At 39.1% G+C, this 14,672-nt stretch overlaps 1 long non-coding RNA gene across 1 annotated transcript; it reads left to right on the forward strand.

Moving 5' to 3' along the window:
• Positions 1-339: 339 nt before the first annotated feature.
• On the forward strand, positions 340-13,413 carry LOC140342151 (uncharacterized). Its single transcript, XR_011923000.1, has 3 exons — positions 340-603; positions 4,366-4,552; positions 12,290-13,413. It is a non-coding gene; the product is annotated as an uncharacterized lncRNA (long non-coding RNA).
• Positions 13,414-14,672: the final 1,259 nt, after the last annotated feature.

Genomic DNA, 14,672 nt, shown 5'->3' on the forward strand with positions numbered 1-14,672 from the left:
AGCATCTCTCCAGCAGCATCTGGTACGGATTGCTGACTATTTACTCTGGGACATTCACCGCTTAGCGTGATTCTGCACGTTTTATCACTTTTACACAAAATAAAACTTAATCCCTGTTGCTATGTTTTGCGTTAAATGCGGGAAATTTTCCAGACAGGAATAGAGTGAGTGAGCGCTGTAACTTGTCCGGCTTGTTTTCCATAAAAATAACGCTCAGAAATTGTGACATAAGTTGGCAGAAAATGCAAATTTTCAACTTGATTTGACCTGGAGGAAATGTTCCAGTTATTTGCAAACATTTCACATTTACCAGAAAACAGATGCCAGCGGCCCGATATTTACAACCGCCGCTCTGGCCAAACTGGCCCTCACACTGTCTCCAATTAGTTGTGTCCACAGACCAGAGATAAAGTGATCCAGCCCGGACCAAAAATTTCTGCTTGACGGAACGGCCAAGAACAAAGCCGTAACATGTTGTGGAGTTTTACTAGACCGGCCTGAAGTTTTCCTACATTGCTTATGAGTTATAGAACTTCTGTGACCCCCAGCTATTCTGACGGAGCCATTGCAGGTGGATGCAAACAATTCATGGAAACAGCAAAGGTTAATGTAAATCTGAAGTGGATGACATTTAGTTTTCTCTGTGCATAAACAACTTTCTTCCTTTCCTTTTTAATTCTTTTTCTGTTCTTTATTTTCTTTTTGTTTTCTTTCTTTCTTTTTTGTGTCCTTTCTATTCTTTTTTAGTTTCCTTTTTTACTTTGTTTCCTTTTTTTTTTCTTTTCTTTCTTTCTTTTCTTTTCTTTCATGTATTTCCTTTACTTTCTTTTCTTTCATTTATTTCCTTTTTGTTTCCTTTCTTGTCCTTGTTTTCTTTCTTTCTTTTTTTATTTTCTTTCTTTGTTTTCTTTCTTTTTTTGTGTCCTTTCTATATTCTTTTTTTGTTTGTTTTCTTTCTTTCGTTCTTTCTTTCTTTTCTTTTTTTTTCTTTTCTTTTCTTTCATGTATTTCCTTTTTGTTTCCTTTCTTGTCTTTGTTTTCTTTCTTTTTTGTTTTCTTTCTATTTTCTTTTTTTTCTTTCATTTCTTTCCTTTTCCTTTTCTTCTCTTTTTTGATTTCTTTCTTTTCTTTTCTTCTCTTTTTTTTCCTTTACTTTCTTTCTTTCTGACCCTTTCATTACATTTGGAAGCTACAGATATTCTGCAGCCCCATCCTGTCTCCATGCACCTCACTGCTGGCTGCATGGCATATCTCAGGCCAGGTTTCCTAATGGTGATAATAACAGCGCCTGCGGTAATGTGTCTTGAAATGGCCATATGCCATAGTCTGTAAAACTCTGTGGCAACCCAATGGCACAACTGGTAGACAGCCTATACCATCGAATGCCAGGATTATTAGGATTTATTAAATATTTGACATAGTAAAGCTTTATTGGGATATCAGTATTTGGGTTTACATATGCTTTAAATAACTGTTTCATACAATGTGATAGTAGTTGCACACCTAAGGAATATTTAGTTAAAGGGATTATTAATTTATATATAAAATATTTTAGAGAATTCAATGCACTGATGCTCAAATTTCTGATCTATTAGTTTCTGCTGGGTGACTGTGACCCAAGCTGTTTACCCATGGGAAAGCAAGGTGGCTAAAAATATCATTGTGTACCACATTGATTATCTGTAGGAAAAAACAAATGTAAAGAGCAGGGTTGGATGAAAAAATCAAGCACTACACACAGCTAAGGGGTCACGGTTCATACAACCGCATGCATTGTACCAATGTTAGCAAGCTACATCAAATATATTGTTTGAGAATCACATTTGGAACATGCTTCTTTGTTGAAATTTTAAAAATGAAATTGATGCAAATACCATGCTATGTCCTTCTGAAGAAGCCTTTGGGTGAAATGCGTCAAGGACTCTAATGTAGAAAATATTAGACATGGAATTGACAAGCTGTATATGTAAAACATAGTGGAAACATTATTACGTTGTTTTTTTTATCTAAGTATAACCTAATAAAGTAGCATAAGAAATGCCTTATACTGTGATTACTTATTGATAAGCACCTTAAAAGTCCCATAGGAAACATTATTGTATTAATCTATTTGTTTGCACAACATTCTGAATAAACCATCTTTGTGGTTAAGGGAATCAATGGGGTGATTGTAAAGATGTTGATCTTGGCACAAGTTTCCCTGTTCCAAAATTTTGGCTTTCAATTTTTCCTTTTTTAGGCCAGGCAAAACTTATTTAACAATTAAAAAAAATAAAAGTTCTCCCACGTTACAAAGTAATTATTGCAACAGTAAAAAAAGGTTCATTTATTTATGTATTGCCTTTCTCTGCAAAGTACAAGCAATTGTTAAATAATAAAAGTCCAGAATGAGACTTATTTGTCTTTAAGGAAACTTTCCAGCATGTTTCGGCTCCACAAGGATCTCTCTTCATCAGGGCCGGAATAATAGGTGATTACAGCCTGCACTGGGCTGGGGGATCTGTAAAGGAAATAGTTGCTGAGGATTTGTCTAGTTTGAACTTAAGCTAGAACAGGTATTATATGTAAAATTAGTACTTATAAGGGCCTAAACCAATCCTAACTCAAGGTAAGTTTTGGACAAAATGAGGCCCTGGGTAAATGTACAGCATTCAAACTCCATGCACCTCTGCCATTCTGTTAGTTGGGGCCCCGGTGAAAGTGGGGATCCTGGGCATTTGCACAGATCACCCCACTTCACAACCAGCCCTATTCATATTCTCTTGAAAACTAAAGTAACAATTTTGACTTGAATTTAATTCCTAATCCCTCTAAGAGTCAGCCAGAAATATCTGTGCACAGTACCGGAGAGGTGTCAGTTTTCCTCCATCATTTCTTTCTCACCATCACTTATTAAAACCTTTATAAAATTTATAGATCTTCTTGTGGTGAACACGCTGGATTCTGAGCAGCCCAGGCTGAAATTTAAGGATATGTTATACAACCGCGGTGTCCACCACCAAGGGGTCACGGCTGTTATTGGCAACATTAAGTCGGGAAATGAATTTAAATTTATGGTAACTAGTAAATTTGGAAAGATGGTTGGCAGGATCATTGTGAATTCTGACATTATAAGAGACCTGTGCAAGAGGGAGGCCAAGAAGAATTGATCGCTGAGATGACAAACAATGAAATGATAATTTTGTTTCTGATAATAATATCAGAACGATAAATTGTTCTTTTCTTGTAGGTGAATTCTGCCAAATTCACCTAAAGGTCAAATATGTGTTTTGCTTTACCTGGCTATAGATTGGGAATTCTTTTTCACTTTTTGTGATCACAGCATTACTGATAAACCACTTTACTTGAGCCCTGACCATTGTAATAAGGGAGCACAGCCCAGTCAAGGACCCACCACCCCAACTGCTAATGGAACAGTGAAGGAGCAGCAACTGTTGGGACCATTGGAGACTCATTTTCTGAACCACGGAAACAAACTCCCAAATATACTGGGAAATATTCCTAATATACAAAAAATGCTAAAACCAACCAGCTAAAGTTTCAGAAATGTATAAATTTACTTACCCTCCCCAAAATGAAATCCAACAGAAGGGAGTTGCTGTATAACTCACAGATTTCAAATAGGGGTCACACAACTTTTCTGATAAACAGGGCAGTGTGTCACTTGATGTGCAATCACAAAGAAATAGTAATAAAAAGAAACTAAATTAAATAAAAAAATGAAAGAATACTCAGTCACTCTGATATCCTCTGATATTCCAGAGGAACGCTGCAAACTTCCCATTGCACCCTCTTATTTTGTCTTCTACATTTTAATTTTATTTTAATGCTTTTTTCCAATGTGGCACAAAATGTTCTGAATATTGCTAAAACAGCAAAACCCTTTTTCCTATTCTAAATATATTATAAGTGTTCTGACAGGGCACCCAAAAATGTTATGAGCCCCTTTCTCACAATTTACATTCCTCCCATCACCTGTTCTTTTCATGGTCTCTGCTTATGTTATGTTTTAGAAATCGTAAAATATGAAGAGAAGTTTTTACGAAGAGTCTTTTAAACTCCGTAACACCCTTTGGCATGAGACAAAGAGAAACTGTTAGCTAATATATCATATTAAATATATATTTTCTGACAAAACACCTTTAAGTGAAAAGCCACCTGGAATGAAGGTGATCTGACAAGAAGGCAACTTGTAATATTCCATTCAGAACTATAAAGTTACTGCATCGAACAAAACACATTGTTCAGACATTCTGCAACCTTTGCCAGCGTCTGGGTTTATTTTCAGTATTTGCTTTGTCACAGTCATTAGTCTTCTGATTCTTGTCATGGCATCTCCATCTTTTTGTCTTCTCTTGGTTTCAGTTTGGAGTGACGTAACTCGTACAGTGAATGAGCTGAGGTCTGGGCCGGGGATAAGAAGTCGCTATGCTGGTACTTTTACATCAGATGTTTTCTTTTGGGAAGAGAGAGACAGAAAGTGATTCAACACAGACAGATCTGCACATGCATCGAGCTCATCTGAGTTAACCATCAACTACGAGAATAACAGGTGTGATGTTTCATTTATATCCTTTGCATATTAAGTATAATGTCCCTATCATAGTCATGTGTCATTAGGACACATGTATTTGGAATGTGGGAGAAAACCAGAGTACCCAGAGAAAACCCACATAAACATGGGGGGAATATACAAACTCCTTGCAGATAGTGTCCTGGCCGAGATTCGAACCTGTGACCTAGGACTGCCAAGGCAAGAGTGCATCCAACCGTGATGGCCGTTTTGATGAAAAGTATTTTCCTCCCACTACTTTCTTTATTCCTCTTCATCAAAACGTTCCCACCTTTCCTTTATATTTCCCCTTACAAAGCTCATCCGACCTCACTCCTCATCTAATCTTTACTTTGTTTCTTTTGCTCTTTCACTCCATACTTCTCCTGTTCCCACCAGTAGCTCCCCAACTCTTTTCCCTTCCTCGCTAGATCAGGGTTTTTCTCCCTTCCCCACCAGAATCTTATCGGCTTCTCTTTTTTCCTCACTAGAACCTCACCAGCTCTTCTCCTCTCCTTGATAGAACCCTACTATCACTAGAACCTCATAAATTCTCCATTCCCCGCTATAGACTTACAGGTTCTTCTCTTCGTCTCCCTAGAACATTACCAGATCTCTCTTTAATAGAACCTCATCAGATTTTCTCATTTCCTAAGAAGAACCTCACGTTTCTTTTATTTTCTCTTCTCCTTTTTTGAACATCTTCTTGTCTTCCCTATCTCTCTTTTCTTCTCCTCCTTTGTTTATTTTCCAACCTCCTTTCTTTTACCTTCTTCCTACGAGCCATTCTGCATGACTTCCTGTCTTCTCATCATTTATTGCCATTCCTTTTTTCTCACCATTTATTTATTCCGACTACCTATCTGTCTTTTCTTTGTCTTTTTTCAATTACTTTTGTCCCAATATTTTTTCTTTATTCTTTCCACCATCACTTTTTCTGTTCTCCTAACTCTTTCTTCTTCCTCTCATCTCCATGTAGCCCCCCAACACCAACCCACCTTCTCCTCACCATACTTGCTGATCTCCTTTCCTTTTCATCTCGTAACCCTGTTTATGCTGCTCTTCACCATCATTTCTGTCTTCCTCCTAGCTCTTTTTCGTATTTTTTCATCCCTTCTATTATCACGCCCTATCTCCCATTGGGATTGGTTTACCAAAGGAATTTATACTTTGATTTGTCACCTTGTTTAGGCTTGGTGAATGTGGTGACTGTATAATACCCAATCACATGCAAGGTATCTAATACAAAAAGTATCTTTACTTTTACCAGATTGGATGGGTGAAATCAGCAGGGCTTTATCTCATTTTACTCTTTCTAAGGGATCTTCTGCTTTGCTTTTTGAACAGCCCAAACCCCTAAATAAATCAACTCCATATCTCTTTAACCTTACGTTCTTCTCACAATCTATTCTCTCCGGATCTTCTCTATCTCTTCTAAATGTCTTTGATCTTCTACAATTCCTCACCATCTCTTCTTTCTTCCTCCTTGGCTCTCATGACTATTTTTTTATTCCACCCTGTTTTTCACCCCCATTAATTTGCGCTTTACCCTTTTTTCTCTCTTTGTTCTTCATTCACTTTTCTCAGTCCCTTCCTGCTCATCACTATCACATCTTCATTCATCACTCCTTGCCAGCTCTTTTCCTTCTTTTTAGTTCTTCTTTCCTCCTTGATCCCACCAGCCCTCATTTCCATTACTTACTGACCCTATTACTACCCTCATCATTCCTTTTTCTGCTTTCTTTGTGTCAGGCCTTATAATCCTGCCGTTTTCACTTTTTCTCCCCCATTACATTCCACATTGAATTCACCTGCTGAACCTTTTTTCTCACACTTGCTGTCTATATTCCTCCCATCTCCATTCCTTTGCTCTCCTCTCACTACATTACTCCACCTCTTGGCACGTTTATCCGTTATTCCCCAATTTTGTGGCCACACTGAGTGAGGGAAACGTTCCTTCTCTTAACCTTCCAATAACACTCATCTATAAGGGGAAACATTTTATAAGCTGTGAATTTACTGAAAAAGCCCCAAAACGGTCGACCATCTGTTTTTTTAATGGGTTCTCTCATCCCGCCAGACAATTCAGTGATTCCCCCTTAATATTATTAATGACTTGTTGGCTACTGTAGGTGCGTGGCTGCTGACACGCTGAAATGCGACCATTTGGGAACGCAGCAAAGCGTCATGGGAGATTGTGGCCTTAAATCAACCTTCAGACCGAATGAATATCTTGCAGCTAATTTTACATTTCATCCACCGCATTTTGATCCCTGAACATAAGCCCTGCAATCACGGCTTCCAAAACGCAGGACGCTCGCTCGAAGGAATCTCCAGTGCTGCAAATCCAGACGTTTCTCACTCCATTTCCTGAAATGTAGACGATTTTCTGGGCGCTGGCCTCAGTTCCTCTCCGGCCTGGTGACGGTCCAAAGATGCAAGATTTATATCTCCCTCTACAGACAAATAACTCAATCTTGTATCGGGTTTAGGCCGCGCACAGAAAGCAGGTTCTCATTAGAACAGACTCAACCTTTAGGGATATAATGTTGCTCCAGCATACCTCATTCTTTAGAAAAGAAAACTTAACAAGCTCTTTTAGTATCAGTCCCTGCGGAAGGCACAATATCTGCATGTTAGGATTAGGTGTATTATTGTAACATTAAGGTTACCGCACATCGGAGTCACATGGACGCATTTATTGATTGCTGCTGCAGACACAATGGAGGTGAAATTAAAGGGGCATTCGGGTCCAATAGAAAAGCTTTATCAGAGGCGGCTGTATGCGCTTCCAGTGTTCTTAATTTTTTCTGTGCCGTCATTGATTCTCTCCATTGGCACCTCTTATTGTAATATAAGAGTATGAAAGGGTCACCTGTGCATTTCTATGCTATGTAGTAAAAAACTAACTGATTTAATTCAACTACTACTAATAAAAAAATTGAAGTTTTAGATGAATGCATTTGAAAATACACAGGGAAACCAAGTCAAGGCACCCCTAAAAAAAGTGATATCTGAGTTCCCGGCTAGTCTATAGCAATGCACAGACAGCAGGCTGACATTGTTATATGACTACTTACCCTCAAGGAGTGTGACCCTATTATTTCCAAGCTGCAGTTATTTATTTATGTGGTCCCAGTCCCGCCTTTTGAAACTGAGATTTGAGATATAATTGATCTTTTCTCTTATCCTGGGTCTACCCTTCTGAGTTCTACGTCAAACTTTTTCTGTTCCAAGCACTGCATTTTTATATACAGTATATTGTGTACGCTAATGTACTGCAGTCCATATAAATAAATTCCCAACATATCACAATACACATCAACAGTATTCTTGGTGTATAGTTCGCCTTTTATCATAAATCAGCCAACTTTGTGCTGCAGTCCGTGACATTGCCTAGGCTGAGATGATGTCATCGGTCTGTTGCAGGCAGGAGGAAGCATTTCCTTCTTCTCCCAGTGATCAGAGTGCAACTATGTAACTTTGTAGCCAGCCTAAATGTGAGAGGTTGCAGCAGGGACTTATCTGTAATATATATATCTTATGTGATTGTGTCATCCTTACGATGGAATCTCAGGTCATCTTGGATGATGGGTGAACAAACATGGCTCCATTCTTCTGGAGAGAAAAGCAGATGAAGTCATTGTCAGTATTTGGATCTCAGTGACAGATAGATCTGTTTTGTGATATTTGATTTTCACACCCTGCACCACTCAAAGAAGCATTTACAGTATCTCAGATTCCAGAACATCATGTGTAGTGCAATATTACATTGCTCCCACATTTCCAATTTTTCACTGGCGCCTGCACATCTTGGAGATTGCATTCCATATCCTCACATCATATATTCTGCCTGCAAAACAGACTTCGGAGATCTGTAAAACAGCCCAATAGGTCTCTGCCCCTCGCAGGTGTCAGAGGGTGAAGGTACCCCATTAATACCCAACAATGCTTTGCCATGAGCAGTGGCCCCCAGATCCCCCATGGGTTGCAGAGTTTGTATCCAGGCCTGGGGAAGGTACATGGGCCCCATGTGCACGCTTTGTCTGCGCCCTCCCAATAAATTCTTTATACAATCTGATAATATATTTTTTAGTGTTACTTCATAAACTCAGCTGAGCTTTTAAGCACTTTCCAGCCCCGAGCTCCCGATAAATAGGTCAGCGGAGGGACTATAATAGAATTAACGGTGGTGTTTGTGCTGAACGCTCTTCGCTGTCTTGGAATACATGAAATCAGAATCTGTGAGCTGCAGATTCTATGCACAAATCCTCAATGATTGAACAGCTGCTGCCATCTTTGTACCTGATGTTGCAGAAGATTCCATCAAAATCTGATTATGGTCTTGTGAGCTGCGTCATGGTATGTGAAAGTGATATGAAGGAGGGGATTACATCCTCAGACTGATCCCCGTTTTTCATTAGTTGCTGATGAAGCCAAAGGGTTAGGATATAGAAATAAAGGGTCACTCCATGCAAAATAGTGTGTGACATAACTGAATATTAGCTTGAGGGAAGAATAAAAATTCCTAGCAGAGTTCTCAAATTGTATGTGACCACATTGGGCAGATGTTTCATCTTTTCTGTCCCAATGAAGACACAGTTGGTAATAAAATACCCAAAGAGGCTCTCATATTTCCCTGCTCTATACTAATCTTAATCAATCTCACCTTTACAACTATATATCCAGGTTTGCACTTTGTAAGCAGGAAGAGACCCTTTTTAATATTAGAGAGTCCATAGTGAAGTGCACAAGAGCTTACAGTCACTTGGTGGATGAATGGTGGAGGTAACAATAGAGCTCAGCAATACATTTCCTAAATGGCTATAAACTGTAATCAATACTCTAAACAGTCCTGACATAACAAAGAGAAGGAATGCTGGATGGACAAATCAATAAATGGCGGATCGATGATAGCAGAAAAAAATACACAGGAGATAATCACTAGGAGATTCACCAGGATAGGATCACAAGGAGAGTCACCAGAAGAGATTCACCAGGAGAGAATCACCAGGAGTCAACAAGAGAAAGTCAACAAACTTCAATAGGTGAGAACTATAAGGAGTAAAGGCCAGGAAAAGTCTACCAGGAGAGAGTCACCAGAAGAGATTCACCATTGGAGAATCACCAGGAGAGAGCGACCAGGACAGATTCACCAGGGGATTCACCAGAATTAATTTATCAGGACAAGATTACCAGGAGAGGAAAACCTGGAAAAAGTCACAAGCAGAGGATGGCTGGCAGAAAAAGAAAATAACCAAAAGGGAATCACTAGGAGATGATCACGAGGAGAGCAGGTAAAAGTCATCTAGAAGAGATTCACCAGGAGAGAATCACCAGAGGAGATTTACCAGCAAGGGTCACCAGAAGAGGATTACCAGGACAGAATTACTAGGAGAGTCACCAACGTAGGATTACCAGGGGGAAACACTACAAGAGTCACTAGAAAAGATTTACCAGGACAGGGTAACCAGGAGAGGATCACTAGAAAAAGAAATGGACCAGAAGGGGAGAATAACCAGGAGAAAACACTATAAGAATCATTAGAAGAGATTTACCAGGAGAGAGTCAACAGAGGATCACCAGATGAAAATCACCAGGAGAGAGTAAGTTTCTTATAGTTTATTTAGGACACAATGGTTCAGTGGTTAGCATTCTGGCCTTTGTAGTGCTGGGTCCCAGATTCAAATCTCAGCCAGGACACTATCTGCATGGAGTTTGCAGGTTCTCTCCATGTTTGTGTGGGTTTCCTCCAGGTACTCCTGTTTCCTCTTGCAATCCAAAAACATGCAACTAAGTTAATTGTCTTCCCCCCAAACTTGTCCTTAGCCTGTGTCAATGACTATAGTAGGAACATTAGATTGTGAGCTCCTTTGTCAGCTAGTGACATGAGTATGGACTTTGTACTGAACTGAGTAATGTGATGGCGCTATATAAATACGTGTAATATTAATATTCAGTATTGGTTCATCAGGCTTTTCCCAGAAGTTCCCTTTCACATAACTTTGCACTGCAAAACCTATTTCTCATGCTTGTAGGTGGAACGGCAGGGAGAGGTCAGGGCTAGAAACAGGGAACACACTGCAATGTCTTATTCTATTCCAGGGTTATTAGGTATATGAAAAGAACAGAAATGCGAGTACTAAAGGAGCCAAATCCTAAGAATGACTGACAGGGTAAAAATTATGCACTGTACACTCCTAACTACTGGGCACATATGCACAGAATATTAGCTCATGCTTATGACCTCTCCCTTGCTTGCAGCAGTTCAATTAAAAAAATCACAAGTAGATCCCCCTTTTTTCTTAAAAAAGTGTAGGGATATTTAGGGTTTGTCGCGGTGTCATTAGGCCTTTGGTCTTCAGTTTGCCGCAGATCTCATTGTATAGCAGATTCAGACACAACAACCCACTGAAAGGGTTAAGCACAAGGCGCGTGCGGCTGCATGTTTCCTGGAGGCAGAGTGACCACGCAGCCATAAAATTGTGTCATTTTATTGCCTTATTCAAAGCAAATTGATTTCTACATCTCTCAGGGTGTCCACCATATTTTATACTTCTGGTTTAAATCTTCGTGGCAGACATGTCATTGAGGACCCTGGAGGATAATCATTTCTAGCATGGATATACAACAGGGAATTTATTTAATGCATCAGCATGTTTGTAACATAAAAAATAACCGACCGGAGAGGATCAGTTCAGATGTGTGAGAGTCTGAGCTATGCTGCGAGGGAACTCCAGCCTATGCCATGGACACTTTATAACTTAAAGTCTGAGTCAGGGAGTTGTCTAGGTGGAGAGAAATTCAAAAATGATCAATGAGCAATAACTCCAAACCATAATGTCAAAATTATTTATTTTAAAATAACAAGCCATCGCTTTTCAGGGGCTGAGCTATGGTGCCTTCATCAGGGTTAAAATGACTTTTGAATTCTCATCGTTTGGCACGGTTTTCTTGATTATTCTTTGTTTGCTTGATTTCCCTTTGAGACACTTAAAGAGAAAGTAAACCCAAAACTACCCAAAACAAAAAAACTTTGAAGGTTTCTTCCATCTGGTCCTGCGTCGGCCCAAAGATGGATACCAGGACGACACAGGACCCGATGGAAGAAACCTTTCGCCAGGCGCTGTCATCTTCTCCTCTTCTTTCGGGTTCTTCTTCTTACGTCACCCTACATAGGCTCGAGATCGGGTGACCTAGATTGGGAAAAAAACTTGCCGATCTCACTAGGCATGTGTGAGATGGGCATTTTTTCTTTTGCTTTTGATGAAAAAGCTCCTTCTAGGCATGCCTGAGCAGCCAAGAGTCTCCCGGGAAGCGTGACGTAGGTATCCTTGGTGGCTCCGCGCTCCCATTCAGTCTTGATCAACTAGGCGACTTTTTTTTTTTAAAGGGTGTTGCACTTAAAAAAAACATGAACTAACAGAATGTTTTCTTTAAATAAAAGGGTTTTCTACCCTTTCATGTAAAATAAAAATTCTGAGTTTAGGGACACTTTAAGCATGTCTGCCCATTCTAGAAACAACCACTGCATTGCTTCACCAAAAGAATATACAATGGATCCCACATATGAGCAATCCTAGATACACATCTTTAATCCAAACCTACCCAGTAAGATATTTTGGAGCAGGAAAATGATGAAAGTTTAAAGTAAAGCTGGAGTCTATATTGTAATGTATGTTAGCTTACCTTGCTTCGTTCAGATCTGTTTTTATTTTTCTGTGACTTTTACCATAGGTGACAACACCATTGCTGGGACAAGGACTTTCCGCACAGCACAACCACCCCAACACATGGATGATGCCATTGAAGCAATGTGCTACCCCCTCCTCCCCAAGACTCTGTCCCCTGGCTGACACTTGCATTTTGTACCTTTTATTAGCAACAAGCCAACATGCTGCAGGAGCCAAGCTATGGACCCTTCTTCTGGGACAGAACCACCTCCAGGTCTTTTGGTGTGGCCAAATAAGCAATGAAAACTTACTTACAACAAAAATAAAAGTTTATAGATTTAAAAGCAAAAAAAGTCCCCATATTATAAATAGTTAAGTAAGGTCTGCCACTTCCCAAATGAGAGACATACTTTGTAGAACTACACAAATAATGGGCTTATGATTGCTCATAAGCAATCTAAAAAAAGCAGGGAGTTTCGATGGTACAACGCTTAATAAAACATCAAAGAAACTTTATTGATAAGCTATTTACAAAAGCAATTTTGACACATAAATGGCATATGTTTCTAAATGCAAACACAACTTCCTGAATCAGTACACAAATGAACAAAGGCATAAAGCTCACTATTTTAAACCCAACGCGTTTCGCAGTATGAAACCAACCTCTTCAGGGGAAGGAGAATTATCACATTGGTTTTTCTAGAGACTTTTGTTGCTAACATGAAACAACAATGTAAAAGAAACACTATAAAAAAAAGAAGAAACTAATTTTTGTTGTATACATATACATATGTGTAATTTTCCTCTTTTGTGTTGTGGATATTATTAATTCTTTAAAGTGTAATTCATCAACGAAAACCTTATTCAGAAAAAATTGTAAATGAAACAAGGTTAAGGTGTGATCCACTTTATGAACATTCATAAGCCCATTATTTGGGGGGTTTTGTAAACTTTTAAATATCTATTTTAATGCAGTGCTCTAAGAAAACAAAGAAACATTTATTGTGTTCTAGAATAATGGACATTTAAAGTACTTTCTACAGTCATAGCCTCTATTGTGCACTCACAAGCAACACTCCATAATGTCCCTTGATCCGTCGCATTTTCCTGACTCTCTGGATGAAAGTTTTTTTCATCCATCATTTGTGAAAGTATTTGGCTGCTTTGTGTCAATAAAATTAAATGATAAAGATATCCAATAATGCCGTTCCTTATCTACAAATCTCAACATGGCCTCTGCTACATCCATTAATGTGTCCGAAAAGATTAAAATATCGAACTCGGCTCGATGGTGACATGACAAATGGTAACAAAAGAGTATTGTGTGTGTTCGCAGTCAGTGTGAGCAATTCCTGGATAATATTTCTTGCACGGTGCACCGCGAGGGAGATTCATGAGCTGATATTAGGGAATTTCTAATACATTGACGAATAGATGGAAACATTATTACACTCTGACATTCCTTCTAACCCAATGACCTCATAATTGATTAGAGATTAATACGGAAAATCAGGGCACTGCTGATGAGAAGAGCAACAAGACTTCCAATGATTTCTCATCTACTGCCAGAGTCATACTGGTATCAGACGAATATCTCCATCTTCAAAGTGCAAAAAGTTTTATTTATTTACTTCTTTGCCTGTTTTGTCTTAAATTGGATGTATATAAAATCCCTAACATATCAAGGTCATTAAAATAATTCCAGATGATCCTGCAAAGAAGGCCCCCATTCCCACAATTTGTCCCTGTTTCCCAATTGTGCCCCTGCATTGTCATTCTGTCACATACTGCCATAGAGGGGACAAGGGATGTCCGAAAAGGCTGGATTGGGTTTATGAAAGGTTGCCTTGAACCCCATTGGTGTCCATTGGAGAGGTATTTCATTCTAATCATTTAGAATGGATCATTTGTCAAACCTTTGTTGTGTAAGAAGGAATGGAGAACCAAGAGATGTCATGAAGAGTATTTTTCAAAATTGCAAAATGGTGGAGAGAGGTTCAATATATGCGGCAACAATAAAAATATAAAATTCTGAAAACTTTGCCTATTGGATGCATTTGAGTGCAGTTGAGGACTTTGAATTTAGTGTTTGTGTTAATAAAACAAAAAATTATTTAGGGCTTTCATTAAATTTTATCGGGGCCCTTTTCCTGGGTCTGGGTGACCCACAATAGTAAGGATGTGAACATACGGTCTCCTTTTCTGTCACATATCAAGCCAGGTGCCTTACTTAAACATGGGGTTCCCACTGTTGTGTGTTATTGGGCATCTTCACCACATTTTTTCCCTCAGATTGGGAAAGTGGAGGATTTTTAGGGGATGGCTTATGGAGGAATCTAAAAGCCTCCTTTAGTAGGGGCAACTGTCCAAGGAATAGGTACTGGGGTACATAACTACCCCTGACTCATGATTCCCAGAAAGGGTTCAAAGTTCAAATACTGAATAAA

Source organism: Pyxicephalus adspersus, chromosome 12 (assembly GCF_032062135.1).
Source record: "Pyxicephalus adspersus chromosome 12, UCB_Pads_2.0, whole genome shotgun sequence".
Taxonomy (NCBI): Eukaryota; Metazoa; Chordata; class Amphibia; order Anura; family Pyxicephalidae; genus Pyxicephalus; species Pyxicephalus adspersus.